Source organism: Zalophus californianus, chromosome 3, assembly GCF_009762305.2.
Source record: "Zalophus californianus isolate mZalCal1 chromosome 3, mZalCal1.pri.v2, whole genome shotgun sequence".
Taxonomy (NCBI): Eukaryota; Metazoa; Chordata; class Mammalia; order Carnivora; family Otariidae; genus Zalophus; species Zalophus californianus.
In genome coordinates, this window is record NC_045597.1 from 180,632,335 (window position 1) to 180,638,334 (window position 6,000).

Genomic DNA, 6,000 nt, shown 5'->3' on the forward strand with positions numbered 1-6,000 from the left:
GATGAAGCTGAGGGTGGGAGCAGCATCAGTTTAAAGAGACCCTTCGCACATCCTGCGAAGGCTGCTCTACGGATAGGAATCCGCCCCCATCAGCCGCAAACGAAGTCATTTAGATCAGTCTTCTCATTTTACAGACAAGGAAAGAGAAAATCTGAGTTGTTTTGCCCAGAGTCTGGCAGCCAGAACGTGGCTGAACTGAGATCCAAACGTGGGTTGTTGGTCTCCAAGTCCTGTGTTCCTCCCACCGCGTGACTCAGGTTTAAACTTCCCAGTATTTAAACCAGCAGCCGCTTACCAGCAGCCTGCGGTGGCCTGCACTCCCAGCCTCCCCTGGATTTGGCCAGGCCAGGGAGCAGGGCTAGCCCCGCCCGAGCAGCGCAGCGAGAGCTCCCCACGCTCATACTCTGTAATCAGCGCCCCTTGTCACCCCCAGGCTACCTCAAAGTGCATCGTTTCACTGCCCCACTGCTTCCCACTCTCGCCCACTCGGTTGTTTCGTTTTGTGTTGTTTTTTCTTACCAGTTTGGGCCAAAGCAAGTAATCTAAAAGTACCCAGGGAAGAGTCAAATGCAACAAGTCAGGGTGGGGAAGGCAAGACAACCAGATGTAGAAGATCAAGCTCTTGCTGTGTTTTGTTTTTAATTGAAGCATAGATGACACACAATGTTATATTAGTTTAAGTGTACAACATAGAGATTGGACAAATCTACAGGTTATGCTATTCTTGCCACAAGTCTGTTACCATACAGTGCTATTGCAAGACCACTGACACTTTTCCGTACGCTGTGCCTTTCATCCCTGTGACTTATTCATTCCATAAGTTCCTTCTGTATTTTACACACAGGACTCTAAGAACAAGAAATTAATCTCAAGACCGCTGTGGAACTAATTCTCCCACAAATTCATAATTGGATACATGGAGCTATTTGCCTTACACCTAATTGCTCCAAATTAGGTTTTGCTCACCCGCATTAAAGCCTTGCTGACTTGTTATTCCTGCATTTTTAATGGGAAGAAGCCAGCCTGATTTCAGCTCTATGCCCCGCCGCATACCAATCTCTCATTCATTAGGAGGAGAGTCTGCTTCCTAACAGAAGAGCCACTTTTCATCAAATCTTTCAAATTTTTGCAAAATTCGGCTAAAGTAAACCCCACTAGAATGCCCCTTCCCTCACAGGGATGGTAGCTATATGGGCAAGAGAGGAAGACCGGAGCTAGAGGGTGGGCACTGAGGGCCTGGCCCAGGCTCTGCCACCAAAGCAGTTAGGGTGAGCAAACACAGGCACCCCTGGGCAGCTCTCTGTCTAAGGAAGTTCCGTCTGCTGGGGAAGTTGGGGAGCCGTGATCCTCCAGATCAGGAACATGGCAGCACTGATGGTGATCCTAGTAGCTGGAGGGATAGCAACAGGATCCACTTACCCAGAGGAGAGTTCTGCTCATACCCAAGTCAGGCATGAGAGACCAACCAAGCAGGTGGGGTGTGGGTTCTTGACCATTCTCTACTTATAGTCCTTCAATGGCTAGCCACTTCTCTCAAATGAATATCCCAATCCCTAACAGCACTCATCAGTCTGTCTCTGCTTGCCTCCAAAGTCCTGCCTCCTTTCACTCTAGTCTTACCTTTCTGTTCTTCAGTCCCCCTTAGGGCTTTCTACCACCCCAGCACCTTTGCACATGACATTTCCTAAATGTGAAATGTGGTTCCTAACCCCTCCTAGTTAACTTCCATTCAGTCTGTAGCCTTCACTTTACTCATCATTTCCTCATAGAAGCCATCCCTGACCTGGGTTAAATGGCTCCTTTTTTACAAACTCTCGAAGAATTTCATTGCTTACTGTATTGACTATATTTTCTTATTTTCTGTATTCTTGATGCTCTGGCTTTTGAGGCCTTGGTGTTGAAGTAACTGGTTCTTGGAAGGCGAACTTTTTCCTGCAGATGGTAAATGACTTGCCTTGCAAGCACGCCTTTGATACAGAAACCAACCAACCCAGAGCCTACACCACACTACCTCTTTTATCAAACTTTCACACACCAAATCACCCCAGGACCAGGTACTGGACAATTAGGGACCTACCATCCAGAGCCTGCTGAAATTATTCAAACTACCTGATCCTAAGTTTACTCAGAATACCTGCCCTGCTCACCCACTCCTTCCCACCAAAATCCCAATAAAGGCTCTGGAACATGCTCTGTTCTTTCCCTCTCTCTGCCTCCTGACTGACCCTGATCCTTCTCCGTGTCACCCTGCATGGTGTGTGGTATCTCCTCTTTCTGAAAATATAAACTTCTTATATTTTTGGAAAAAAAATATTTTTTTCTTTTTCTATTTTTTTGTATCTATATAAAATGATTGCTGTTAACTAAACTTATTGTGGTGGTAATTTCATGACATATATATGTCAAATCATTATGCTGTACACCTTAAATTTATACAGTGTTGTATGTCAATTATGTCAATTATATCTCAACAAAACTGGGGAGGAAAAATAACTTCTTCCTTCATGACAAATTTTTTCTGTGTCTGTCATCTTACCATACCTGATTAAAACAAATCCCCAATATACTTTAAAACAATGTCACAGGACTTTCTTCAGTCGTTTCTATGACTGTTTTATGTGACCCCCAATAGATTGTGAGGTCCCTGATAGCAGGTTCCATATCTGTCTGTGCTTACCCTTTTATCCCCGTACCTGGCTCTTAAGAGACACTCTAAAAGAGAACAAATATTCCCAGTCCCATGAGGAGTGAGGCAGAAACCTGTCATAACAGCCAGGTTGACACAGCCAAGCATGGGAACAGACTGGACACATGGATCTAGGTGGGAACCCTGAGCTCCCTTAACAGAGAGGAGAGATAGGCTGGAGAGATAGGCTTAATTCCAGTTAGGTCTGCGTCACTAGTATGCATGCCAAAGGCATCAATAACTTGTTGAGAGAATCTGGGAGTCTGGGGTCTTGGAGAGACATGGTCAGACTGACTGGTGAATCAGCATTTTGATGCACCCCACCCTGAGTGAGCCTCCATAGGCCACCTGCTTCACCTGAGGTTCTCAACCATCTAGACAACACAGGAATGGTAAAAATTATACATGAATGAGGGGGCAGGAAATGGTGGCTCCCCCTTACCAAGGAGAAAGCTATAAGTGGTCAGGAACTAACTTTGTGCCTGTGTATGTGTTTGTTTTTATTTATTTAAATTTTTATTGTGATATTATTGACATATAACATTGTGTAAGTTTAAAGTGTACAATGTGTTGATTTGATACATCTGTTTATTATAATGTAATTACCATCGCAGCCTTAACTCACACCTCTATGGAGCCACATAATCATTTCTTTTCTGTGGTGAGAACCTTTAAGATCTAGTCTCTTAGCAACTTTGAAGTTTATAATATTGTATTGTTGACAATAATAGGAGCTTACTTTTCATATTTGTCTGAAAGAAGGTATCTGTGTTCTCAGCACGCCCTTAGGACATCACAGAGTGTTTCTGGAAATATGTCTGTTGACACCCAAGGGCATTTAGGAACACAATCTGAGTGACAGTTGACAGCTATAACTGTAAAATAACAGCACCGATAGCCAACTCCCAGGGCTTAATCACAGGATACAAGAGTGTCACTGTCGTTTCTCACTTTCTCTCTAAAATGCGTCACAGAGGCCCAACATGCATCCTGTGCCTTGTGTTGGAAGCTTCGGCTCTGCTCTCTGACACAGTGTGTCCAATTAGAAGCCCAGCATCTAGCACCTCTGACCCCATCTGTGGGAGGCAGGCTCCCGAGCTCTGGATTCTATTTCCAGCCTCGAAGATGATGAGCCCAGGGATCTGACGCATCCAAACACCTCGCCTGTTGTTTCCTAATTGACAGCCTGAGAGCATCGCATCAAATGATCCTCCCTCCAAACCCAATTAGGTAGCTTGCCTGTCCCGGAAGGCAAATTTTTTTAAAAAATGCCCTTTTATCCCCATTCTCCATTCTCATTCCCCAATTCCTAACACCTCCCCACAGGCAAGCATGCTAATGTGTTTAAAGTGGATCTTTTTTGCTTGTTTGTATTCTTGCAAAATGGGCTTTGTTGTGGTTCTCTGTGCATGTATTTTTAACTTATGTAAATTGTATTGTGTTAGATGCCTCCTTTCATTTCTTACGTCTTTTATCATTCATCACTACGCCTCTCTAGGTTAGTTGCTAGGTGTACATCTGATGTGCACGGCATGGATGCTCACACCTTACCTGGCCACTGACCCAGCGATGGATGTTCTGATTGCTTCCAACTCTCCATCATTGCAAACAATGTTGCAGAAGACATCCTTGTGCATGGCCCCTTACATCTGTGCATATTCTTATTTTTCTAAGGGCCAGATTGCCCTCCAGCGGTTCTTGAGAGATTCTCTATTCTCGAATTCCCATCCTGGCGAATGCTTTGGCATTTTCCAGCCTCCCACTTTTTGCCAAACTAGTATGTGTATAGTGATATCTCATTCCTTTAATTTGTATTTATCCAATTGCTAATGAATTTAAGCAATCCTCCGTATGTTTGATGGCCTTTAGGATTTCCTCTTCTGGTTACATCGTCTATTTATATCCTTTGCCTATTTTTCTTTTGTGGTTGTTTTCTTCCAGAGTCTTCATATTAATCCCTTGTCAGTCTTACATACTGCAACTACCTGCTCCCATTCTACCATCCATTAACTTTGTCTATAGCGTCCTTTATTGAACAGAAATCCTTAATGTGGATGTCATGAAATTTATCATATTTTATCCTGAAGTATTCATTCAAGATTTCATTTCAAAAGATTTTCCTTACTTCTGTGTCGCAAAGATATTTTACTTTTTTTTTTTTTACTAATAAGTTTATAATTTTACTACCTATATTTAGGTCTTGAATCCCTTTGAAATTCACTTTTAGTTGTGGTATTAGTAGAAATCCAGTTTCATTTTTCTCCATACAGTAAGCCACTTTTTCCGATCTCACCGAATAAGCCAACTGTCAATACCCTATTGATTTGTGGTGCCACATTGATTGTAGATGAAGTTCCATATATTCACAGGACTGTCTCTGAGTTCTTCATTGATATATGTATCTGTTCTTGAACATATGCCATACTCTTTTATTTTAATGACTTTGTAGGCTATTTTGATTTCTGTAAGGGCTAGCACATACTTTTAATGACTTTTTGGGACGGAGCTTGTTTTGTTTAGTTTGTTTGGGTCTTTTTTTGTTTGGGCCAGACTTCTCACTTTATTGAAGGTAAAACTGTTGGGACCAGGATAAGGAGGAGAGGGAGAGCGCTAGAATGCATTAGACAGATAGCACATGCACACAGCGGATGAAGGCCTAAGTGGGGGGCGCACCCTTGAGGAGGGTGGGTCAGTGATGGTTGAGCAGCTCCCAGTGGCTAAAACCTACATTGCACCCACAGCACAATTTCAGAAAATCTGGTGCTCTGTTGGAATCCAAGGAAAGAGGACAGGGCGGTGGGGCGGGGTGGGGCGCAGGGGTAAACCTTGTGGTCAGAGTGCAGGGCTGAGGCTTACGTGGTTAGACACTGTGTTGGTGGCTCCAGAGCTTCATAGATGTTTCAAGAAGGAGCCTTAGATACTCTGCCACCTCTCACCAAGCTCGTGTTTTATCCTTTTTGACCTTCATCCACCCATCTCAAAATTGGAAGTCCCTTCCCCTGGGTCAGTTTACTCTACTGCTTCCTGATAGGATGGGGACCCTGCACTGGAGACTGCTCTTAAGCCCCTGGGCAGAAACTGCTCCCCACCTGGAGTAGGGGCTATCATGATTAGCTTTGCTCATCTAAGAGGCTGGGAACACTCCAGGCCACGCTCAGCCCACAGTGCTTGCAGACACAACTGGTCCACCATTCTGTCTACAGGAAGTCTCCTACCTCTGTCCAGCAGTTGTCCAAAACAGAGATTGAAAGATCTGTGGATGACTTTGTACTGAAAATACAATGGGCTTTGGGATCGGAAGAGTAGAATTAAAA